Raw genomic sequence first — 26,508 nt, 5'->3', positions numbered from 1 at the left:
CCCTGCGCGCGCCGCGCCGCGCGCGCCACCGCGCCTGCGTGCCGGGACCGTTGTGGAGGGCGGGGCTTCGGCCGCTCGTGAGTGGGGCCGCCGCTCGTAGGCTCGGGCTCGCGTCGAGTCAGGGACTCGCGCCCGTGCCGAGCGTGGGTTCCCGGACCCCGGGAAAGGCCAGCGAATGGCCGAGAAGCAAAGACACCCCCCCTTCCTCCTCGTTTACAACTCCCGCGACATTCCCACGGGCATCCTAAGTGCCTCCGTCAGGAGAGGCGATCCTAAGTGCTGTATCCTTAGCAAAGTTGCACCCTGGCTAGGAATTGCCAGAAGGCATCGCAGCGATGCGAGATTCGGCGCTGGCTGCATGGACGCGTCCCTCATTGGCCGCTGTGGCGCGGCAGAGACAGGGCGGAGGCCCGGAGAGGTTAGGACGCGACTAAGAGTCCCACCTTCCCACCCCGGAGGGAAGAGGAGAGGGCGAATTTCCTTTAAGGAAAGTCCTTGGTGTGGCGGGGGTGGAGAGCGTGTCACTTGTATTCCTTAAAGAGTCAGCTCAAGCGTAAACATTTCCTTGAAGCCTTCCATAGCATTACAGTCCCACCCTCTAGAATGTATTCATAGATTCAGCCAGTTGCCATCCACCTCTCGTGTTAATAGCAGACCTGACTTCTGGGCTACACTACAGAATATAATGGAATTTCTGCCCTCTGGGAGCTTACGTCTCCCGTACCTGAGACAGACAACCTTTATATTTCAGAGTGCCATATAAGGGCTAAGACAAGGGCCCCCGAGGCCTGGGTGTTAAGATTCAGCGGACCCCAGCCCACTCCATCCTGGCCCCTCCTTCGAGGGCCCCGGCAGCCCCGCGTCTGGGCGGGTGGCTCCTTCCTTCCCGGAGGGCCTGTCGTGTGCCGGACTCTGGCATCTTACAAAGCCGTCCAGGATGCTACCCCCAGAGCAGGTGGTCACCTAGTAATCACACAAATGCATATAAAACTATTCATGTGATAAGGTGTAAGGTGGTAAAGGGTTTAATAAGGAGATATGATCAGTTCTACAAGTCAGAAAAGGCTTCCTGAAGCAGGAGGAGTTAAGTTGATCAGAGCCTCAAGGACTTTCAAGGCAGAGGAAAAGGCATTTACGCAGAGCCCAGTGGGGGAGGGAGCAGGAGGGCTGAAGAAATGAAAGAAAAACAGCAAGGCGAGCTGGGCTGCAGACGCGGAGAGGAGCTGGGGCCACCCCTGGCCAAAGCCTCTGGACTCTTGGAGGGTTCAGAGGATGGCACTGGTGTCCCTGCCCTAGACTCTGATCTCCTTTAGGTCCCAAACCTCTGCTTGCAACTCTTCCTCGTACACCCAGGGCCTGGCAGATGCATGTTTATAGAATGAGTTAATGTTGAATGAGTAGTTTAAGGAATGAAACTTTACCATGGCATAACTGGAAATCTTATCAGGTCTATGCAGAAGTGTTTTCTAAGCCTTAGCCTTCTTACTGAAGCCTCTTGAAATGTATTTCCATAATTACAAACGTGGACAGGAGGCATCTAGCTAGGGAGTCCAGGAGGGCTAACACAACAATATTGTTTTTAGGTGATTGGTTAAAATTGGTAAAGCGATTGATTAATTTCACTGTGACCCTTTTAAGTGACAAAAATTAAGTCTGCTCCTGCTTGAAACCCTTCAAAGGCGTGGCTCCTGAAAGGTGCTCGATAAATACTAATTGAATGTTGACTCCCATAAGTCTTTCCCTTAAATGCACGAGGAAAGGTATGAATCAGAATTAACTGAGGAGGGAGGGAAGTTTCTGGAAACAATTCCCTGAAGGTAGGAAAACAGCAGTGTCGAACCTCGCCTCAGTTTCCAGGCCCCTGGACTTGGCTGAGAAATCTTGGGGTAAGGTGTCCCATGTACTGCCTGCTGTGTGTTTGCTATGTCTCTAAGCAGCTTTTCTCACCTCTAACATGGGTATGTGACTCACACCATCTTGCAAAAGGCTCAAATAAGATACCACAATGAGTCTGAAAGCATTTAGGGAAACCTAAGATGTTAACAACAAAGGAAATTTTCATTGGAAAATCTCTCTCTCTGGTTTTCAAGAAGTCGGAGTAATGGAGAGAGCCGCATGCTGGGAAAATGCTAAGAATTTTGTCACTGTGAAGAGAGGGGTCTTAGTTTAAAAGGAATGCTGTAATGAATCATTTAAACTAAAGAATTTTTTGATAAGAGGAATAATCACCTGCCCCCTCCCTTTTTTTGCTTATTTATCAGGTTTCCTCAATTATTTGGGAAAGCTCGAACATAAAGGGGAACTTGCCTGTGACTAAGAGGAAAGACTAGAGAAAGGCCAAATTACAGTGCTGGGTCCTCATTTCCTAGGCCAGTTCCTTGGTATTTGGGTACATACTCCAGCTGAAAGCTTCCTGTCTGGTAGTTTCATGTGGGTTACACATCTGAAATGCATGAAGCTCAACTCTTAGATTATGACCAGGCAGATCACAGTTGAGATAGAGGCAGGCTTGTTTTTCCTCTGCAAGCCAGTAAGGACTGGGCTACACCAGCTGGTTCTCTTGGGGATCAGAGTCCAATTTCAGATCAATCTCTGTTTAGTCTACTTACCATAGCATTGTCTTCCCTGGAATTTGCTATGCACTGAGCCGTTTCTTGTACTGTTTTCAAATATTTCAAACCTTCTGAGACAGAAACAGTTTAAGATTGCCTGTTTAGGGTGCTTTCTTTCCCCCGTGGTCCTTTGTACAATGCAGCAGAATATTTTGGAGGCTGTGTGATCTGGAAGTTGTGCATGCCCTTGCTGCCTTCTCTAGGAACTGACAATGTTACCATAAAGTGAGTTTATTTTTTTTCTCTTACTGTCAAACTGGAATAGTGACAAATGATCCCTTTCTATGACTTTCTAATGATAATCCTAGCTGAGTCCATGATGGTGTTAGCCAGTGCTGGGTGCTGGACATGATCTCATTAGAATGATCTCAGCAGGACAAAGGAGGCAGCTACTGTTTACTATCCCATTTTAGAGGTGAAGAGAGGGGTCTTCTCTCTTAGCAGTGCACATGTTCTTAACCCCTGAATTGCTTTACTGTGAGCTTATCCTGCTGCTTCTGTTACATGGGAGTTATTTTGTACGTGTTTTATTTAATATTGGGGTTTCTTTCAGATTTAAAATGAAGGAGGAGCTTGTTTAAGATGGATTCAGGGAGAAATGCTCTTAAGGTGGGAAATGAAGTCTTTATTACATTTTCATTTAATTTAAAGTGAATTTTTTTCTTCTATAGTTAAGAGCACACACTAGAACGGAGTAAGCAATGTTTAAACATTTAAAAGCCTTAATTACTCAATTCATCCAGCATTTGCAAAACTTTAGCAGCAGAGCTTTTGATTTGACTCTTTATAAACTTCTCTTTCATTGAGACATGGTTTTTAGATCTACAAATCATCTTCTATTGCCTTAATTCCTATTTAGTTTTGAGCAGTTTGTTTCAGGAGCATCTTGTTTATATGCAGTTCTCTGTGGCTAATGAAAATGTTTACTAGGAAATGCAGTTCCTCCTTTCCATCTTTATCATGTAGGGAAAGGTATGTGCCAAGGAGTTATCTCCTCAGGAAGGCAATGACTTGACATTTTCAGTCTTCTTCAGGCCAACATTTCGAGCTCCTGCTTCATTTGGAGATGTTGTTTTGCTACATAACAAATCTGTATTTTTGTTTGAGGCTGAAAGCTATAAAAGAAAAAAAAAAAGAATGTTCCACAAAAGATGTGATAATCAATTGTAATATGTGGACCTTATTTGGATCTAGATTCAGACAAACAAACTAAAAACAAAAGCAAAAGCAAAGGGCATTTATAGGACAATCAGGGAATGTGACACTGGCTAAATATTTGATGACAGTAGGCAATTATTATTCTTTTTTGGGGAGTAAGGATGGTATTGCAACCATGTTTAAAAAAGAGTCATCTTTTAGAGGCACATACTAAGCTATTCACAGCTAAAGTTATATGATGTCTAGGATTTGCTTCAAAATAATCTGAATTGTTGTGGGCAAGGAATATGGATGCATAAGGACTCATCAGATTTTTAAAATTTCCTGTAATAAAAATGCTTAAAAATCAAGCTATAAATCATTAGGAAAATTGAAGAGAAAAAGAGAAGGAAGGAAAGAGAAGATAAAAGGAATGTTCCATTAAGGTTCTTTTTCATAATGAAAGGTAAGCGTAAGCATGTAGATGAATATCTACACTATTAGAATATAAATGATTAGGTATAAGTAGTATAGTCTAGAATGGTTAGAATAACCGGAAATGCAGTTTGTGGATTATACACTGCTTTTATAAAATATGACAGATAAAAATGACCGATATGGTTAAAATAAAGTCTTAACTGATGGTATTCCCTGAATTGAAAAGTTCGTAACAGTTATTTCTATGTGACAATTCAGTGATGATTGATTTAGTTATTAGAGTTCATCCCTGCTTAGTTAAACAAATTTCATTCTTGTAACTGGAATACGATAGTTTCTACTATAACCAGCCCACCCAGTTTTTAAGTTGTCAGGGCAGTCAACCTAATTGACTGGATTTCCTCTCCTGACATAGTACTTCATGTATAATTTTCCTCTAATGCAAACACAATTTCTCCTTCAGAGGGAAGCCATTCTCATTCCTTACTATTTATGACAATTTCTTCTCTTTCCTTGATTTTTGGGTGTTGTTTGGTATTTGGTTTGGAAAGCTCACGTGTCCTGGGGGAGTTGATCATTTTCCTGGGTTAGGACTCATTATCACCAGTGGCCTTACAAGGCCCCATTTATGTATTACCCATTTACATGGATAAATGTAACTATTGTTTTTTGTTCTTTTATATCCTATAAAGATAATAGCATTGTTTATATAGATGTATTTTCATTTATTTATTTTTTAACTTTTTAAATGTATAGTATAACATATAAACAAAACAAAGAAATTAAAAAGCAGTAGGTTTCAAAGTACTCTTCTACAAGAAGTTATAGGACAGATCCCAGAGTTTGTCATAGGATCCTCTCAGATTTTTCCTTCTAGCTACTCCAGAATAGGAGGCTAGAAGGCTTAAAGGTGTTTTTATCACCACAATCGACTTTTTTTCTTTCTTTTTTGTGAAAAATAGCATATATACAAAAAAGCAATAAATTTCAAAGCACAGCACAATTAGTTGTAGAACATATTTCAGAGTTTGAAATGGGCCGCAATTCCACAATTTTAGGTTTTTACTTCTAGCTACTCTAACATACTAGAGACCAAAAGAGATATCAATTTAATGATCCAGTGATCATATTCATTTGTAAATCCCATCTTCTCTGTATAACTCCACCATCACCTTTGATCTTTCTATCCCTCTCTTTAGGGGTGTTTGGGCTATAGCCATTCTGTAGAATGGGGTAGGGAGATGGAACTATCTGACATTCTGGAGATGCTGGGCCCTCTAGGTTTCAGGACGTATCTGGTCCAGGGACCGATCTGGAGGTTGTACATTTCTGCAAAGTTATACTAGTGCATGGAACCCTTGTGGAATCTTATATATTGCCCTAGGTGTTCTTTAGGATTAGCTGGAATGGACCTGACTGGGGTTTGGGAGCTTGTCATGGTCAGGCTCATGTGTGAACTTGGCCAAGTGGTGGTACCTGTTTGTCTGGTTAGGCAAGCGCTGGCCTATCTGTTGCAATGAGGACATTTCATAGAATTAAATCATGATCACATTAGCTACATCCACAGCTGATTACATTTGTAATCAGCCAAAGTGGATTGTCTTCTGCAATGAGTAATTCTTAATCTGATCACTGGAAGCCTTTTAAGGAGGATTCAGAAGAGACAGGCTCTTCCTTCCTGTCTTGGCTGGTGAGCCTCTCCTGTGGAGTTCATCCAGACCCTCCATCGGAATTGTCGGCCTCACAGCCTGCCCTGCAGATTTTGGACTCTGTGTTCCCGTGGTCAAGTGAGATACTTTTATAAATTTTATGTTTGCCAATGTTCCCTGTTGATTCTGTTTCTCTAGAGAACCCTAACTAATACAGAGCTTTTTATAGGTAGCAATGTCTAACTGAAGCTTGCATAAGAACAACCTCCAGAGTAACCTCTTGACTCTATTTGAACTCTCTCTGCTGCTGATACTTTATTAGTACACTTATTTTCCCCCTTTTGGTCAGGATGGAATTGTTGATGCCCTGTGCCAGGGCTGGATGCATCCCTGGGAGTCATCTCCCATGTCACCAGGGGGTCTTTCACCCCTGGATGTCATGTCCCACATAGTGGGGAGAGCAATGATTTCATTTGCAGAGTTGGGCTAAGAGAGAGTGAGGCCACATCTGAGCAACAAAAGAGGTCCTCCAGAAGTAACTCTTAAGCATACCTATAGGTAGTCTAAGCTTCTCCACGACCTACATAAGCTTCACAAGTGTAAGCTTCAAGGTCAAGTGTTTGACCTATTGATTTGGATGTTCCTATAGTTTGACCCAGTATCAGGGGATATCCTGATGGTAAAGTTTAATATTTCCATATTTTTTCTCCCATCTCTCAAGGGACTTTGCCGATACTTTTTGATTATCTGCTTCATATACTCTAGGATGTATCCAGGCATTATATTAAGCTATATAAGATTAAAGGACCTCTTTGTTATTCTGTGTTCCCTGTATCTCAGTTATGGGCTACAGAAAATTTCAGTTCCAGACCAGATAAACCTTTCTTCCATTGGTCTCAAAGAGTATGTGTGGTTCTAAAATATAGACATTGCCTTCCTTACCGCTGTGTTCTGAATTACTTTAACCACAACCTGATCTGCTTTGTTTTTTTTTTTTTGTTTTTTTTTTTTTTTTAAAGAGAGAGGGAGGAAGGGAAGGAAAGACAGAGAGAAGGAAGGAAGGATGGAAGGAAGGAAGAAAGGGGAACATCTTTAAACATTTTCTTGTTTTATTGTATTTTGTTTGTTTGCTTGTTTTTTACATGGGTTGGGGCCGGGAATCGAACCGAGGTCCTCCGGCATGGCAGGCAAGCACTTTGCCCGCTGAGCCACCGCGGCCCGCCCATGCTTTGTTTTTATCTCTTATGTGAATGGTGATTGCATTATATCCTATTCTCTTACATTTCCCAAAAGGATTCTGCTTTTACACTTCATCCATGTTGTTTTGTGTCCTTCAAACAAGTTGCTTCTAACTGATACCTGGTCCTCAGCAATGAGCATCCACCCATCTCACCCCTGTATAAGTGTCTATTCCATTTTTGAAGGTAGAAGCAAAATATCCTCCTAAAGAATTCCTGATATCCTCGCAAGTAGTAGGGACAACCAAAGCAATAGGCTGAGCCGTCAACCTTGGGGTTTGTTCATATAAAACTTATCCCTGCAAAGGATATACTAAGCCTACTTAAAATTAGGCCTAAGAGTCACCCTAGAGAACTTCTTTTGTTGCTCAGATGTGTCCTATCTTTCAGCCAGTATGGCAAGCAAACTTACTGCCCTCCCCCTCTATGTGGGACATGACACCCAGGGGTGTAAACCTCCCTGGCAACGTGGGACAGAAATCCTAGAATGAGCTGGGACTCAGCATCAAGGGATTTAGAAAACCTTCTCAACCAAAAGGGGAAGAGAAAAATGAGAAAAATAAAGTGTCAATGGCTGAGAGATGTCGAATAGAGTCAAGTGGTTATCCTGGAGGCTATTCTTAAGCATTATATACGTATCCCCTTTTTAGTTTAAGGTATATTAGAGAGGCTAGAGGGAAATGCCTGAAGCTGTAGAGCTGTGTTCCAGTAGCCATGTTTCTTGAAGATGAATGTATAATGATATAACTTTCACACCGTGACGTTGTGATTGTGAAAACCTTGTGTCTGATGTTCCTTTTGTCTACAGTATGGACAGATGAGTAAAAAATATGGATTAAAAATAAATAATGGTGGGAACAAATGTTAAAACAAATTGAGTATATTGAAATACTAGTTATCAATGAAAGGGAGTGGTAAAGGATATAGAAAAAAATAGGGGGAACAAAGGTTAAAATATATTGAGTAAATGGAAATACTAGTGGTCAGTGAGAGGGAGGGGTAAGGGGTATGGTATGTATGAGTTTTTCCTTTTTTCTTTTGATTTTTTTGGAATCACTCCAGATTTTGCATCATGCAAATGTTCTAAAAAATGATCATGGTGATGAATATACTATTATGTGATGATATTGTCAGCCATTGATTATATACCATGTATGGAATGTTTGTATGTTAAGAATGTTCGTGTTTGTATGTTGTTTTGATTTGTTGATTAAAAAAAAATCCTCGTAAGCCACATCTGAACAACAAAAGTTTGGTGTGGGCCCTTGTTCTAAAACTGATTAAGTGGTGTTTTAAGTAATGCTTACTGCTATTGCAAAGGAGGTAGGATTCTTCTTATAACAGTAACTTGAACATTTAGGACAGTTAAATTAATCTTTTTTATTTGGATATTAGCAACGTTTTTTCTGTTTAGCTAGAAAACAGAATCTATAGCAAATAACTAAACTAATTTCAGTTATTGGTTGAAAGGATTGTCTCACAGCATGTTGTGGTTAGTTTATGGTTAGCCGGGAGGGATAGCTATATAGAGGAGTCTAGAATATTCTCTTTAGATGGGACTTAGCACTGTTTAACTGGCTGAAGAGGAACTTCTTTGAAGCTGAATTTGTGCAACATTTGATATAATATTGAGCAAATATCAATTATACATTGCTTTGGTTTGCTGAAGCTGCTCGAATGCAATATACCAGAAATGGATTGGCTTTTTCAATGGGAATTTACAGTTCAAAGGTCATGAAAATGTCCAAATTAATGCATCAAGAGGAAGATACCTTCTCTGAGGAAAGGTTGCTGGCATTAGGGATTTCTCTGGCACATGGGAAGTTACATGGTATCATCTGCTAGTCCCTCTCTCCTACTTCTGGTTTCAGTGCCCACTCTCTCTGTGTTTCTGCCTTTTACCCTCTTGTAAAGAGCTCCAGTAAACGATTAAGACCCATCTTGAATTGGGTGGGGAACATCTCAACACCCTAACAAAGAGTTCACACCCAAAATAGGTCCGTATCCACAGGAATGGATTTAAAGAACATGGTCTTTTCTGGTTTACATAACAGCTCCAAAGTACCACACACATAAAAGAAAGTGCTGTGGTTGCGTGTGCATTATTGGGGGTTAATGCTCCCCACAAAGGTACTCTTTGTGTAGCCTCCTTCTAAATGGTATTTAACAGGGTCTTAGCCAAGCATGACATGGCTGTAAGGATTGGATAGATTTCACAGATCATGCAGATAGTGGAGTCCTATAACTTTTGAACTTGAAGGGACCATAGAGATCATAGTCAAATCCCTTATTTTATGAATATAATTTTTATCTTTTTGGCTAATTTCTGCTTTAGTACTTAATTTGAAAGTTTTCCTGCTAGAAAGCATTACCTTCCTCCCTGTTTCAGTTTGCTAATGCTGCTGAAATGCAATATACCAGAAATGGATTGGCTTTTACAAAGGGGATTTAATAGGTTACAAATTTACAGTTCTAAGTCCATACTAATGTCCATAATAAGGCATCAGCAAGAGTTCACCTTTATTCTAGAAAGGCAGGTCACATGGGAAAGCACATGGTGATGTCTGCTGGCTCTTTGCTCCTGGGTTTTGTTGCTTTCAGCTCCTGGTACCAGTGTGCTCCTCTCTGAGCTTCTGTGGGACCTCACTGGCTTCTCTGGAGCAAACTCTGGATTTCATCTCTTGGTTTAGCATCTCCAAATGTCTGTATCCTCTGGCTTCATCTCTCTGCTTTCCATGTCAGTTCTGAACTTTCTCCATGAGCTCTTTTAAGAACTCCAGTAAACTTATTAAAACTGGCCTTGAGTAGGTGGGACTACAACTCCATGGAAATATTCTAATCAAAATGTCACCCCCACAATTATTTGTGTCACACCTCCATGGGAACAATCTTATCACAAGGTCCCACCTTACACAATAGGTCTGCCCCCACAAGATTGGATTAGTATTCAAAGAACATGGCTTTTCTGGGGTACATAATAGTTTCAAAGCCAGCACACACACCCCTCCAAATTCTGGCCCACATGCTCCCTCTTAGGTATACTATACTTCCTCCTTGGTCGCACTTATCACTTGGTATTGTAAATACTCTTTATGCGTGTGTGTTTGTTCCTCCCAAGGGTCTCCAAATACTTGAAAGACAGAGACCTTTGCTCTATCCAAGGCCAAAATGTAGAGCCTGGCACATATCGTTGTCAAAAAATTTTGACTGAGTAAATGAATGCACATGAAAAAAAACACCTGTATCCAAATCATTTTAGTCTAGGGACAGTTTGCTAGGGTACAGTGGACTAAGTGAGTGGCAACGACAAACAGTGACAGCACAACTAAAACGTAAAAACCTCACGATGACAGCACCAACAATACCCAAACAATAATAATGACAGCTAGTGTCTACTGAGTGCTTCCTAGGTGACAGTTAGCGCTTTTCATTCTCTACAGGTACAAACAAACTCTTTTAATTTCCATTATTGGATTTTTTTCCACTTTTTTTCATTTTCAAATGAGAGTATTAAAGCAACGATAAGTTAAATAACTTGGCTAGTTCACAGTACTAGAAGGTGGCAGTGGAGCTGTGCCAGTTTGAAAAGATGTATGTACCCTAGAAAAGCCATGTTTTAATCCTAATCCCATTCTGTAAAGGCAAGCATTTCTTCTAATCCTTATTCAGTATTGTCTGTTTGAAACTTTAATTAGATCATCTCCCTGGAGATGTGACTCAGTCAATAGTGGTCTCCACCCATTCCAGATGAGTATTGATTAGTTTACTGGAATCCTATAAACGAGGAAACATTTTGAAGAAAAGGGGGGATGCTGAGAGATCCAGAGAGCAGAGAAGGGCAACAGAATGTCACAGAATCATGACGCAGAGAGTCTACCAGCCAGTGACCTTTGGAGATGAAGAAGGAAAATGCCTCCTGGGGAGCTTCATGAAACAGGAAGCCAGGAGAGGAAGCTATCAGATGATAGCTTCATGCTTGCCATTTGCCCTTCCAGCTGAGAGAGAAACCCTGACTGTGTTTGCCATGTGCCTTTCTACTTGAGAGAGAAACCCCAAACTTCATCAGCCTTCTTGAATCAAGGTATCTTTCCCTGGATACCTCAGATTGGACACTTGTATAGACTTGCTTTCATTGGGACATTTTCACGGCCTAAAAACTGTTAACGTGCAACTTATTAAATTCCCCTTCTAAAAACCTGCTCCATTTCTGGTATATTGCATTCTGGCAATAGCAAACTAGAACAGGAGCCAAGGGTTAACTTGGGCAGTCTACTTCGAGATCTAGTATTATCGCAGTGACAAGCATTGATGGTGGAGCTAACACCCAGAAGACACAAGTGCAATCTCTGATGAATGTTGCCTTCAGCTAGAGTCCCTGCTGTGCTTAAGTGAAGATGCTTGCAAATGAGTTTGCAGTCAAATTTCACAAGTTCACAAAATTCTAGGCACCTTGGAAGTTTTTTATACCCCCAAAGATTGGTCTAAGTCTTTGAATGCAAAACAGCTTCCTAAATAAAAATGAAGGAGAACATGAAGAAGATGCTCTAGAACTCTAATATAAATACATGAAAGAAAGTCTGGGATTTCATACACTAATATTTTGACAATTAGATATCTCTGATGCTGAGATTGTGGGTGATTTAAACATTCTTATTTATGCTCATTTATTTTTTTGGAGATTTTTTTTAAAGAAGGAAAATCCTGTAAATGATAAAGACAAGCATTAACTTTTCTCAAACTCTATTAAGAATTAATTTCATCTGCTTTTATTGACTAAAACAGAGAGAGTTTTCAGCCTTTTCTGTCTGTTTAGAAACTTATTTGAGCAGAATAAGAAAAGAACCACACAAACTCATTAATTTGATTCTGGATATCTGAGATTCCCTTTTCTCCCTTCTTTCTAAGAGCTGAAATGAAGTTATTCATTGACAGGGGTTCTAATTTGCTAGCTGCCAGAATGTGACATACCAGAAATAGAATGGCTTTTAAAAGGGGGAATTTATTAAGTTGCAAGTTTACATGTTCTAAGACTGTAAAAATGTCCAGAATAAAGTAAGTCTATAGAAATGGCCAATCTAAGTCATCCAGGAAAAGATACGTTGGTTCAGGAAGGCCGATGATGTTCAGGATTTCTCTCTCAACGGGGAAAGGCATATGGGAAACATGGTGGCATCTGCTAGCTTTCTCTCCAGGCTTCTTGGTTCATGAAGCTTCGCTGTGGGGATTTTCCTTCTGCATCTCCAAAGGTCTCTGGATGCATAAGCTCCATAGTTTTTGTGGCTCTGCTGTGACTCCAAAAGGAACTCTCTCCAAAATGCTTCCACTTTTAAATAATTCCAGTAAACTAATCAAGACCCACTGGAATGGGTGGAGTCACAACTCCATGGAAACCATGTAATCAAAAGTTACCATCCACAATTGGATGGGTCACATCTCTATGGTAACAATCAAAAAGCTCCCGCTCAGCAATATTGAATGAAGATTAAAGGACAGGGTTTTTCTGGGGTCCAGCACAGATTCAAACTGGCACAGCAGGTATAAAACTTGATTCTTTTTGTAGTTTTGATTATTTTATTTTTTTACACTATAGGTTACTACTAGCAGAAGCCTCTTAAAAGGGACCTCTAAAAGACAATGAACCTCTTGAAATTGTGTGTAAAATGTTGTGTGTTTGTGTAGTGTTTTAGTTTGCCATGCTTCCCTGACAAATACCTCATGATGAGTTGGCTTAATAACCAGAATTTATTGGCTCATGCTTTGGAAGGTGAGAAGTCCAACAGTAAGGTATTGTAGGGTTCTGGTTAGCCCCAGTCCTTGAGTTTTCTTGGCGTGCATCTCTGCCTCCTGTCACATGGTGATCTCTCTCTTTTATATCTGCTCTTCCAGTTTCTGCTGACTTCTGGGCTTCTGTATCCTCCTTATAAACCTCCAGTAATATGGATTAAAACCCATATTGGTTGTTTCAGTTGGGCACACCTTATTTAATAATATCTTCAAAGGTCTTATTTGCAAATTGGTTCAAACTCAGAGGATCATGGATTAAGATTAAGAATATATGCCTTTTGTTGGGATATATCATTCAATCCATCACATGTACGTATATGCAGTTTTTTTCAAGAAACACCTCGAAAGGATTAAGAACCACTACCTTAAATGACTGACCTATAAATCCCAGACAAAGGCAATAGTAGTTTCCATCTGTTGTTAGAGGCAGAGTTGTATCATCTGTAACACTGTCAGATAGTTCAAGTGCAAGGTCCAATTCTAAGATATCATAGTCATGAGCCAGGTCAGAAACTCGTAAGTAAGAATCCGGATGTAGGAAAAGAAGCGATGTCCAGAATCAGAGAAGAGGAACAGAAAGAACACACCAAAGGGAATCTTAGTAAACATCTATTGTTTGAAAAGAAATTGATTTTAAACTTGGGTAAGACAGGATGTTTTCCAAGAACAATGATGTCTTCCAATATGAGTTTATGTGCCTGATCTTCTAGAGAGCCATTGAGGACAGCATGACTTCCTAAGAGGTTCTCCACACTCTTACAGAAAACTGTAAGAGATTCAGGAATGATGGACTCTTTGCTTTTTATATTCACTTATTCCTTCTGTTTACTACATTTCTAAAATTGTGTCCAAGGCTTTAAAGTCTTCAGGGAATAAGCATAAAAAATCGATTATTTTTTTCACATAATAAATAATAATAATGATAATAATGCAGATTACCGTAAGGCCAAGATGTTCCACATTCAGTTTTATAGTTCAGAGAATAAGAACCATTTATTTCAAAGGTTGGCTGGTTAATGGGACTATTTCTTATGGAACATTGGGTGAATTTATTTCTTTAAATTCAGTACAGATATCATGGCAGGTACTATGGTGGATACAAAAGAAATATAAAGACAGAGTTGTTTGTGTGTGTGTGTGTATGTTTTACCTCAGGACACTTGTAGGCATTTTGGGGAAACAAATGAAACAATACATGGCAGTATAGCAGTACAGAGTGTTAAACCAAATCTAGTCAAGTACCAAATTGTAACCACAGTCTTAGGTTAGTTGAGGGTTCTTGAATGCTGGTCTTCAACAACAGCCCACATGCACACACACTGAGCCCCCTCTCCCACATCCCTAGTAAAAGTAGCTCACAGTGTGGATTTCCCTTTCCATTTTTAAAAGAAAATCAATGTGGAAGAAAAGGAAATGTCTTCAGATAGAGTATTGTAGCAAAGGCATGTCTATACAATTAGGCTGATGTGTGAATAAAACTGTTTAAAAATGAACAGAGAGAAACAAGTGCTAGAGAGAATGCAGAGAGAGATGCACCTATTCACTGTCTGTAGAGAAATGAGAGGTGGAGACCCTTGGAGGGCAGTGTGGTGGTTCCACCAGAGGCTAGGGGTGGAGTTGCCATACGATCCTGAAACCCCGTTTCTCAGTGTATACCTGGAGGAACTCACAGTGGGGACACGAATGGACATTTGCACAGTGGTGTTTATCAAGGCAGTGTTCTGCTATTCACAATGGGTAGAGGTGGCCTACAGGTACAATGACTGAAGAATGGAAAGGGGAACTGTGGTGTATACATACAATGGACTACTGAGCAGCCACAGGAAGGAATGAAGTTGTGAGGCCTGCAACTAGATGAATGAACCTTAAGAGCTGCATGTTGAATGAAATGTCAGGAATAAAAAGATAAATATTATTTTGCCTCACTCATATGAACTAATTATAATATAAAAATTCAGTGAACTAATGTCGATGCATGGCTTATCAGGATGGGGCCTATTGTAAAGGGTCCTAGATTGTAAGCTCTAACAGTAGTCACATATTTGTAACGGTTAATTCTGAATTCTGAGATACCGAGCTGTTTGTATGTAACATGGTCTTTCCCAGAAACTTTGGGTTTTTATGTGTCACCTGAGACTCAAAGTTAGAGCTCTGAAGCTATGAAAGTCAGCACTACTGCATACAGGAACTGTTGAAAAGGTCTTGAGACATCCATTAGAGGCATGAATGAACATTTGGAATGATACAAATGTTCAAAAAAAAAGTTCATTGCTATGAATACACAACTATGTGATGATATTGCGAGCAATTGATTGTATGCCATGTATGGAATGTTTGTATCTTAAGAATGTGTGTGTGTGTATATAGGATAGGACTAAGGTATATCAGAAGACTGGTATACCTTAGGATGATATCATTCATATTTTAAAACTTCAACTTCTGAGTGAGACTAAAAGAAGAGATGTTTATTTGGCACAAAATTAGTATTTTGAGTAGTGTTTTTCCTAATTTAACTTGTATGGTCAGTTTAATTAATACCACAAGTACATGGAATCTTGAATATGGCAGAAAATTGTGTTGGTTTATTCAGATTAGTGTGATGCCCTGATAAGTACCAGAGAGACTTGGACAGTGAATAAAGAAGTATTTGCAAAGTCCCCTTGGGGGAATGGGGAAAAGGGGAGCAATATTCAACTCACCCATTTGGAGAATTTCTAATATTCTAGCAAGCAATGGGGACAACCAAATCAATAGACTGAGCCATTGATCTTGGGGTTTGCCCCTGTGAAACTCATTCCTGCAAAAGATAGGCTAAGCCTACTTAAAATTAGGCCTAAGAGTCACCCCCAGAGAACCTCTTTTATTGCTCAGATGTGGTCTCTCTCTCTAAGCCAACACAGCAAGCGAACTTACTGCCCTCCCCCTCTATGTGGGACATGACTCCCAGGTGTGTAAACCTCCCTGGCAACATGGGACAGAAATCCTGGGATAAGACAGGACCCGGCATCAAGGGATTGAGAAAACCCAAAAGGGGGAAGAGAAAAATGAGATAAAATAAAATGTCAGTGGCTGAGAGATAAATTGAGAGGTTATGCTGGAGGCTATTCTTATGCATTATATAGATATCCCTTTCTAGTTTGTGGTGTATCGGAGTGGCTGGAGTGAAGTACTGTAGAGCTATGTTCCAGTAGCCTTGTTTCTTGAAGATGATTGTAGCTTTTACAGTGTGACTGTGTGATTGTGAAAACCTTGTGTCTGATGCGTCCTTTATCTAGGGTATGGACAGATGAGTAAAAAATTTGGATTAAAAAATAAGCAAATACGGGGGAACAAAGGTTTAAATAAATTGGGTAGATGAAAATACTAGTGGTCAATGAGAGAGAGGAAGAGGTAAGGGGTATGGTATGTATGAGTTTTTTCTTTTTTCTTTTTTGTTTGTTTTTCTGGAATGATACAAATGTTCAAAAAAAAAGATCATTGCTATGAATACACAACTATGTGATGATATTGTGAGCAATTGATTGTATACCATGTATGGAATGTTTGTATCTTAAGAATGTTTGTGTGTGTATATTGCTTTATTAATAAAAATATTTTAAAAAATTAAAAAAAAGAAAATCAATATATTAAAGCATGATATATAGTAGATGTGTCCTATTTCAGTTGTATGTTCTTTAAGAGTCTTTTACTTTTCATTATTACGCATTATTTAAAAATGGAAACATCTGAGCACAGATGCATTTTCTATTGATGGCTTTTTCAGGCTGAGCCTTTGTATATCTTTTTTCTTTCAAAAATGGATCATTCGCCTTTTTTGACAGAGTTTGGCAATGTTAAGATACATATTCACTTATTTAATTTAAACTGCACATAATGTCACTTTTTCTGCAATTAAGGAAAAGACACATTTGCATTTCCTAGTTTTATTTGTCATTTAAACCTCAACCATGGTTTTTCAAATATGTTACTTAAAGATTAATATCTCCTTTAAATATGTCTATGTGGGGTTACTTAGATTATGAAAATTTTGAAATCTATCTTTTGAAGAACTTGGAGATGCTTTACTATTGAAAACCTTAAAATATGCTTAAGGAAAATATTAAGTACTTATATGCCAAGTATGAAACTGAAATAAAAAATTGTTTTGAGAAATCTGATCACAGAAGTACAAGCCAGTTGTCAAAGCCATTGTTTTAGTTTGCTAAAGTTGCTGAAATGCCATATATCAGAAATGGGCTGGCTTTTAACAGAAGGGATTTATTAACTTATAAGCTTAAAGTTCTGATACCATGAAAATGTCCAAATCAAGGCCTCAGCAGGTGATGCTTTCTTCCTGAAGAAGCTGTGCTGGTGATCCAGGACTTCCCTGCCACGTGGGAAGGCACTTGGCAGCGTCTGCTTGTCCTTCTCTCCTGGGTTTTGTTGCTTTCAGCTCCTGGCTGCTTCTCTCTTTCTATTTTCAGTGAATCCTTCTCTCTCAATTTTTCTGGCTTTTCTCTTTCTACTTATCTAAGGCTTCTTCTGTTTTCTCTCTGTCTTTTACCGTCTTATCAAGGACTCCAGTAAGAGGATTAAGACCCACCCTGCCGAGAAAATTGCCTTTAATCCTTATACAATATTGCTGGGTGGGAGCTTCTTGATTGTTTTCATAGAAATGCGACCCACCCAGTTGTGGGTGGTAAGTGTGGATTAGATGGTTTCCATGGAGATGCATCTCTACCTATTCAAGGTGGCGTTGCTTACTGGAGCCCTTTAAGAGGGAACCATTTTGGAAACAGCTTTTGAGCCACAAAACCCATGCAGCCAGGAACCTTTTAGAGATGAAGAAGGAAAATGCCCCCAGGGGAGCTTCATGAAATAAGAAGCCTGAAGAGAAAGCTAATGGATGTCACTATGTTTACCACGTGCCTTTCCAGTTGAGAGAGAAACCTTGAACGTCATCTACCTTCTTCAACCAAGATATATTTCCTTGGATGCCTTAGATTGGACATTTCTATAGCTTTGCTTTAACTTGGACATTTTCACCGCCTTAGAACTGTAAACTTGCAACTGTAATAAATTCCCCCTTTTTAAAAGCCAAAAAAAAAAAGAAGACCCAACCTGTATGGGGTGGGTCACATCTCAATTTAAGATTCTACTCACCAAAAGATTCTACTTAGAATGGGGACATACCTAGAGGAATGGATTAACTTTGAGAACATGATCTTCTCTGGGGTATATGCAGCCTTGAACTCACATAGCCGTGTGCTAGTCTAGATGGTAGGGGAAGAGCCTAAGACTGTAGTTTCAGTCTGGTGGCATCTTCATTTCTTCATCTGTTCTCTTATCTCTGAGATGAAGGTACTAATACCTGCCCTCCCCAACTTGAGAGTTTTGTGAAGACAAACTGTGGTAATAAATAATACAAACACTTTGGGTAAAACATGTAGAACAAATTCAAAATTCCAAGACAAGTTTCTAAGAAAAAAATGTTGCTTTAGGGAAACTTCAAATGGAAGTATAATGATACACTTTTTCTGTTTCCCCTAGATTGCCACAATGGTGCAAGAAGATTGGATTTTTGGAAGACTCTAGATTCTTTATCTCTTTACAAGGAGGCCCACAGGGCTTGATTCCAGCCACTTTGATTCTGTGAAATAATGGCTGGCTCTACTCTGTTACCAGTGAACAAAAGAGCATGGAAAAAGATGAATAATTGTTTTGGTAAAAAGACACTTAAAAGGTACGTCGGAAGTTGCTTCTGACAAACAGTTGTTGAAGTTCCATATTTAAGAAAGTGTTTCACCAAAAGTTTAAGGATGAGTTGCATGTTGATCAGATGAGTCCAATGATCCATCAATGGCAGTGATGGGAGAACAGCCCCACCAGGTATTACATAAGTGCCCAGGTTTTCTTTTTTCCAACTTCAAGTCTTTAGACCACTATGCATCTATCACTTTTGCATGTTAGTTCTTCTTATTCCAGATTCTTTTCTTTCACAAAGCCTTCCTAGAACTGGTCCAAACTTCAAGTCAATATAGGCTTAAGAAACACATTATTCTTGAGGAAGTTTCAGAGTATTTCCTGCTTTTGTACTTAAGGATAATATGGCTACAATGCTTCCTAACCTTTCCTTCTACTGCTGTCTACACCTTCTTTGAAGAACTCACACTTACTCATTGTTGGTACTGAGAGTTTTTAAAAGGTTGAAGTCCATGTTATTATTCCAGAGTATGTTTGGTAACTATTAAATGCCTAGCAGTAGAGAAATGGTTATATAAATTATAAAATATCATTTCAAAGAGTATTATGTAACTGTAAAAAGCAATGTTAAATAATTTCTAAAAGCAAGGTAAAAGCATGTTACAAAGTTAGTTTTTTTAAGTATAAAATAGTAAATATAATAGAGTAACAACCATGTAAAGAACCTAATCTAAGAATTGAAGAATACAGTTAGTATTTAGCTTTGAGTGGGAAGATTATAGGTAGTTTTGTTTCTTTTATATGTTCCTATGTTTTTTCAAAATTTCTATCATGAGCGTGATTATTTTTCTAATAGAATAGAATTTTCTCTTGTTTTTTTCCTACCCAAATATGAAATATATTGCTTTCATATTGGTTAATAAGAACAAAAGCACTTGTAGCCCCTAGAACTATGATAAAACATTATATCCTGGCAGGAGCTGGTATGTAAAGGATGAGTTCAACCCGAATCACTCAGTCTTAAAATAAAATTATAGCCTTGTCTGTCTGTGTAATATAGGAAGTGGTGAGGGTGATTCTGATTTTGTGATTAAGTTCATTTAACCTTGGCTACCACAGGCATAGATGTTTTGGAAGCCTCCGTTAGGCTCTCTCTCCTTCCTCTTTTGCTAACTCTTCCATTTCCCAACTTCTCATTTTATTTCTGCACCTCCTAAAGGTTTAAATCAATGGAGAAGAAAATGGAGGAAAAAACTGGTGGGGTCAGATTTAAAAGTGTATGAAAGATTCCTTTTTCTTCACTTCTATCTCTGAAGGCAGGAGAGGTCCCTGAGGACATGTTCTGAGAAACAGAACTATTTCATGTGACTGAGCACTTTCCTACTTCAAGCAGCAAAGCTGATGTCCCCTGTGGAAGAGTAGACTTGAGCGCTCTTTTTATTTAGAGTGACTTAAAAAAAAAAAGCACTGGAGCATGAAACAGTTTCTTTCTTTTTTTTCTTCCTTTTGAAAAGGTCTAGAGCAGCTCTTTGGGCATAAGATTATTGCAACAGTATATTCAATAAAAGTTTAGGGGCAGAGGCTGTTTAAGGACCTAGTATAGTAGATATCGAACCCCTTGCATCCCCCACCCCCCCACCCCATCTCCATCAGTTCCCCAAGGGCACTGAAATTTTTTTAAAACTAAGAAATATTTTCTGGGATGTGACCAATCAGTATTTTCTCAGTGTTATTTAATGTGTTTGGGAGAGGAAAAGCGTCTCTAGAAAATTTTGCCTTTGCTGTTTATTTTGGAAAATACCATTTGTCCGACTGTAAGACGAGATTTCTAAGGGCTAGTGTAAGGAAGGAGAAGTGTTTGCAAGCTGGGAAAGAAGAGCAATAACAGATGTATATGCAGGGTATAACCCTCCTGGGGCTCCGAGGAAGTCTTAAATGCCCAGGCAAGGGAGGGAAAGGAGGAGAGGGGCCCAGGCTAGGGGAAGTTCATGGTCAAAGACACAACTGTGTGAAAGAGACTCTTCAGTGAGAAGGAAGCTGATTGTAGAGAAGAGCTGAAGATGTACCCAGAGGAGAAGCAGGCATCGGCTCAGTCACAGACTTGGGTGCAGGCTAGGAAGTTTGGACTTTAATTTTGTGGACCAGAAGGATCAAACTGGCCTTAGAGTTTTATGGGTCAATACAGCTGTTTTTATACTATATTTAGACTTGACTGCTTGTAGTGGGACAGGGCTTCACAGTTTCATACAGCCTCTGCCTTTACTATGTTCCCACCCCCCAGGGCTTCACCTGTTGAGCTGCCTGGTAGCGAAGGCATTTGAGTTTGTCCCAGGACTATTCAGGGCAGACGAATGGAGAGCCGTGGATGAGTCAATGGATGATCATCTTTGCCTTTTAGAAAGGTCCAGCAATAAGGCGGAAAGCAGGTTTTGTGATAGTTGGCGGCAGGAACTAGAGGGAGGGACTGACTGATCAGATATATGTTTGCAAGAGAGAATCAACAGGGCTTCGTGACTGATTGGATAAGGAAGATTGGATAAAGAAGTAGGGGGTCTAAAACGGCTCCTAGGTTTTTGCTCTGGCAACAGGGTGGATTGGGATGTAATTCACTGAGATGAGGGCTTTGCAAAAGAAGTAGCAGGGTGGAGGCAGGGAAGAGAGGTGGAATTCAGTTTGAGACCAGGTGAATCTGACAGCTGTGTGGGGACATTGCAGCAAATTGCCCAGTGGGCTAGAGACACGGATCCCATGGATATTTGGCTCCACCCTTGGTCCAGATCCAAGTCTGGTGTTGGGGACGAGCTTCTCTTAGCACTGTTTGTTCACCGGCTTCTTTGGCTGTATCCCAAGGAAGAGCTAGATGGCTGTTCTCACTTGTTCCCACCCACCTCAGTTCTCAATTTGTATCCATCCTGCAGGGGGTTTAAGGAGGAGGAATGTAATTATGTTCCCTCTTCTTGTGACTGTTCCCTCCCTCTCCCACCCTTCAGCTCACAGCCCCAGGGTAGTTACACTGTTCTCATTATTAGGTAATTGTGCCCCACAGGGTTTACCACCCATCAGCTGTCCTTCCTGAAATGCATGGGCCACACCTGCGCAAGAGTGGCCACCAGCACCAGGGGGCAGATTCCCGGCCTTGGCTGCTGGCCCACCTGGCCTGGCAGGCTTCCCTGTCACCTGAAGGCTTATCCTAACCAGGCCTGCTGGAGGAGGCGGCTTAGGCCGGGCCGCACGTGGCTCGGAACTAACGGTGGAACCGTTCTTGGAAGCTTGGGAGGACACGGGCAAAAGGAACAGCTGGTTCTTGGGCTGTAAAGGCTTGCATAGCCTGCAGAAATTGGAAGCTTTTTCCTCTGCATCTGAAAGGCGTTTGGGCTCTGTAAATAAAATCTACTTAAAGCATATCTCAAAGTGATCAAATTCTCCGTTTAACTTTGGCATTTGGAGCTGTCTGGGTGAAACAGAGGATGAGCCAGGGCACACCGTGGTGGGCCTCCATCAGGGGTGGGACCCCAGGTTCCTTCCACGGAAAAGAGGGGTACTTGGAACCCAGAGGGGGCTCCCGCACAGAGCAATTTAGGTGGTGCCAGGGAATGACGCAACTAAGGGCAGGAGAGATGCACGGAAGCACATTTGGGTACTTCTGCGTATTTGTGTTTAATTGTCCCAATGAGCCTTGAGACAAGTTAGGGAAAAAAAAGTTAAAAAAAAAAAAATCCATAATCTCACCACCCAAATATCCCCTCCAGATCTTTTTCTGGGTGGACATACCCGAACATTTTCTTTTTCTTTTTTTTAACACTGAGGTCATGTTATACATTAAAGGCTTGTTTCTTTTTAAACTTGAGGTGTAATTTACATAAAGTGGAATGCGTACATTCTAATAAGTTTTGACGAATATTTATGCCCACCCTCACCACCCCCAGCCCCCCATGGTGTAATCCATACCCCAGGATATGAAACATTTCCACCGCACTGAAAGTTCCCTGGCTTCCTTGCAAGGCATTCTCTACTTCTTCCACCCTGCGCCCCACCTCTGTTATCACAACAGATTGGTTTTGCCTGTTCTTGAATTTCATAAAAATGGAAGCATAGTTACATAGAGCTTTGTATTCTGCTTAAACAAAAAAATTAAAAACGTATGTGAACAGTTTCCAATTCTGTAATGTTCATCCACATCACTTTCAACCAAACAGTAGTATCGCTTTTTATGAATGTACTGCACCATGTTTGTTTATTTAACCAGTCCCAATTGATGGACATTGTATTTTCTTTCTTCTCTTCCTCCTTCCCTCCCTTCCTTCCTTCCTACCCTCCATCTTCCCTTTCTCCCTTTCTTCCTCTTATAAAAATCCCTGTTATCAGTATCATTAAAGATAAGTCTTTGCATATGAGAATAATTGTTTTTATAGTATACGTTTATCGAAATGAAATTGCTGTGTCAAGTAAATTCATTTTTTTTTAAAGCCCATATTAAGGGATGTTGCTAAATGATTTCCAGAAACATCAGGTAAACTTGTTTTCTCCCGTCAATATAGAAAATTAGGAAAAAAGACTTTAATCTTAGTCTATTGCATAGTTTAAACATGGCTTCTCATTTTGAACTGTATTTATTATTAAGTTGAACATTTTTTCTTCTGGGGAAATGTGCTAGTTTGAAAGGATGTATGGACCCTAGAAAAGCCATGTTTTAATCAAAATCCCATTTCGTAAAGGCAGAATAATCCCTATTCAATACCGTATGTTTGAAACTCAGATCATCTTCCTGGAGATGTGATTTAGTCCAGAGTGGTTATTAAACTGGATTAGGTGATGACATGTCTCCATCCATTGGGGTGGGTCTTGATAAATTGCTGGAGTCCTATAAAAGAGGAAACATTTTGAAGAATAAGAGATTCAGAGAGAGCAGAGAAGAACAACATAGCCATGAGAAGCAGAGAGTCCACAAGCCAGCGACCTTTGGAGATGAAGAAGGAAAACACCTCCCAGGGAGCTTCATGAAACAGGAAACCAGGAGAGAAAGCTAGCAGATGATGCCTTGCTCACCGTGTGCCCTTCCAGCCGAGAGAGAAACTGTGACTGTGTTCACCATGTGCCTTCTCGGATGCGAGAGAGACCCTGAACTTCATCGGCCTTCTTGAACCAAGGTATATTTCCCTGGATACCTTTGATTGGACATTTCTATAGACTTGTTGTAATTGGGACATTATCTCGGCCTTAGAGCTGTAAACTAGCAACTCATTAAATTCCCCTTTTTAAAAGCCATTCTGTTTCTGGTATATTGCATTCCCACAGCTAGCAAACTAGAATAGGAAATTTTTAAAAAATATTTTTATTGTCAAACCTTAAACAAACATACATACAGACATTGTATACATAGTGTACAATCAATGGCTCACAATGTCATCACATAGTTTTTCATCACCGTGATCATTTTGTTGAACATTTGCATCTCTCCGGCTGCGGTTTGGCCCAACCGCTAAACTATCGGGGACCCTCTACTCCTCAGCTTCTCACTGCTTGCTAGACGACGCTGCCGCACGCAGAAAAGGGGCTCGAGCTGGGGGTCTGGGTCCAAGGGGCGCGCGCAGGAGACCTCGCTGCGGGTCTAAAGGACTGGAGGCCGAGCCAATTAAGGCATGAAGCGAGGTAGCTTTATTGTTGGTAGACACTTATGCCAGGGCCGCCAGCAGATAAAGACCACGAGGCTCGGCGAGCCCTGGATTATATACAGTTTGAGGAGAGGCGGAGTTAGGGCGTGGCCTCCAGGGGAGGGTAGCCAATCACACAGGGAGGACGGATGAGTGACTGTGACCATAGAGATGCTGTTCCTGAGTGTACCCATAGCAGAGGATGTTGGGTAGGTGGAGGACTAAGGAGAAGGCCAATAGGGTTAGAGAGACAAGGCTGCATCATCACTAGTCGCCGGTGAGGCTTGTAATTCAGAGGCTTAGAAGAACCGGACGTGCCAAAATGGCGAGGGAGGGAGAGAAAGAGACTAAGCCACCAGGCCAAGAATAAAATTATGCCACAATTCCTCTCTTTTTCTTTTTTTAAAGAACACACTTGTGTGACAAGTGGCGGGCTTGAACCTTTGCTGGGAGGGGCAGTGATAAGATCCCCCTTGTGTGCAAGGCTCAGGGTTTCAGGGGAAGGGTATGTGCTGAGCCGACCCTTATGCAAATCTCATGTGCCCCAGAAGAGCCAGAGGAGGTCTGTTAGAGTGACCCTCTTCTGCGACTACTTTGTGTCGCACCCAGCGGTGCCCATCTGGTGGACCCAGATGCACGTACTCTGGTAACATGCAGCCCCCGTGGGGGAGTGTGAGGAATGTGGGCAGGCGATGACTGTTATAGCCTATGGGAAGCAGGAGAGACCAGTCCTCATCTGTCCCCAGCTCGAGGGTGATCAGTCCTCAGGCGAGGCTAGGCCTGCGAGTCAAACCTGGACTTGTCTGCGTTCCTCCATAGAACAGTCCGGGCGAGTAGGCTGAGCATAACAGCAGCCAAAACTTAGGCCTCAGCTCAAGACCGGCGACAGAGAATGAGCAGCCTAGAAACGAGAAATGTTGAGGAGTAGTGCTATAAGTTGCGAGGGCGAGCAACGCTAGCTAACTATACCTGCGCTTGCTGCCGGTTGTCTGCATAAGAGAAAGGGTTTAGAGTTGCTAGAGTAAGAAGTTTTTAGGTATGCGGTGAAGATTTAGTCTCGCAAGGCGAGACGGGGCATAGAATGGTTAGCCGGGATAGGAGTAACACAGATTTTAGTGAAGGGGTACCGTCCATTGCAAACAGAGGAGGCAAGTTCAAAAGGAGCTTTTACATCTAGAGCAAATAAGTCTCTTTGCTGTTGTAAATTGAACACAGCGCTATGCGTCAGATGGTTGATATTTTCTTGCGTCTCCAAAGCTTGAGAGGTCGTCTGGGTCACGTTAAGGAGAGTTTCCGCAGTGACAGAGGCTTGAGTGAAGGTCACGGCGGCAACAGTACCAGCTGCCGGCGGCGATGGGCTACGTGTCGCGCTGGGCGAGTTGTTACTGGATTCCTAGAAACAAGACTTAAAAGGAGAACTTATTTTATGCAATTACGGGGGGCTCAAACGCGCTCCCCTTTTCCTCAAAATCATCGGCTGACTGGTAGATAACTCTCGGCAAAACCTGTACTAGGATGCAAAACTGAGTTGTTGAAAATACTAGTACTGACACAGGGTGTTAGACCTGTGCTACATGCCCATTTAAGTCCTGGTGAAGGAATTAGGTAGGTGTTTCCTGAGGAATTGAACTCATTGGATGCATTTCTACTACAAAGTCCCTGGAAGCCTGCCGGTATTGCTCGTGCAGACACTTTTCCCAGGTTTGTTTGGATCAACAGAGGGAATGTCAAAGTCATCCGCCCCTGCAATTAAGTGACATAAATCAACTTCGAGGGAGGGCCACCACTGTCCCATGGGATGCTTACTATCAGTTTTGGTAGCCACGATATCACCATTGGAATTCAGGATTTGCCAAGTTTGTTTTACAGGTTGGTGAGGGTTGGGAGGTTCGGCACCTGCTAAAATCCTTTTAAGATGAAGTCCCAACAGAATACAGCCCAGCAGCTGGGGTCCGGCTACCCTGACTGCCTGCATCACTTTGTCCCGCACAGCTATTTTAATTATTCTTTTAATTAAAGGAGAAAAACTAACAGGTTAATATTCCAATCTTTTGGGGCAATTGTTGCTAATATCACTGCCCACACTAAACTGCTTGTCCTCAATAGGCCAGATTAGGGCCAGAGGACAAATGAATCATGAGACGTTAGTGATGGGGTAAACCTGTAAGCAGGAGTTCTTCTGGCTCCCGGTCTTTGGCTTTATTTGTAGAGGCCGTTGCTGGCCGGACGGAGCGTGAAGGGATCCAGAGGGGTTGCGGCTCACTTTCTGGAAAGACACAAGCAAAACCGCGCCCCTGCGCTAGGAGCGGGGCGGGAC

General features: G+C 41.2%; 1 long non-coding RNA gene across 1 annotated transcript; it reads left to right on the top strand.

Annotated features, from left to right (window-relative positions):
* The first annotated feature begins 83 nt into the window (after positions 1 to 83).
* Positions 84 to 23,799, top strand: LOC143642787 (uncharacterized). The gene is made up of 3 exons (XR_013155865.1): positions 84 to 281; positions 5,827 to 5,974; positions 18,388 to 23,799. It is a non-coding gene; the product is annotated as an uncharacterized LOC143642787 (long non-coding RNA).
* Positions 23,800 to 26,508: the final 2,709 nt, after the last annotated feature.

Source organism: Tamandua tetradactyla, chromosome 7 (assembly GCF_023851605.1).
Source record: "Tamandua tetradactyla isolate mTamTet1 chromosome 7, mTamTet1.pri, whole genome shotgun sequence".
NCBI lineage: Eukaryota > Metazoa > Chordata > Mammalia > Pilosa > Myrmecophagidae > Tamandua > Tamandua tetradactyla.
This window is presented reverse-complemented; position numbering and strand designations above follow the sequence as displayed.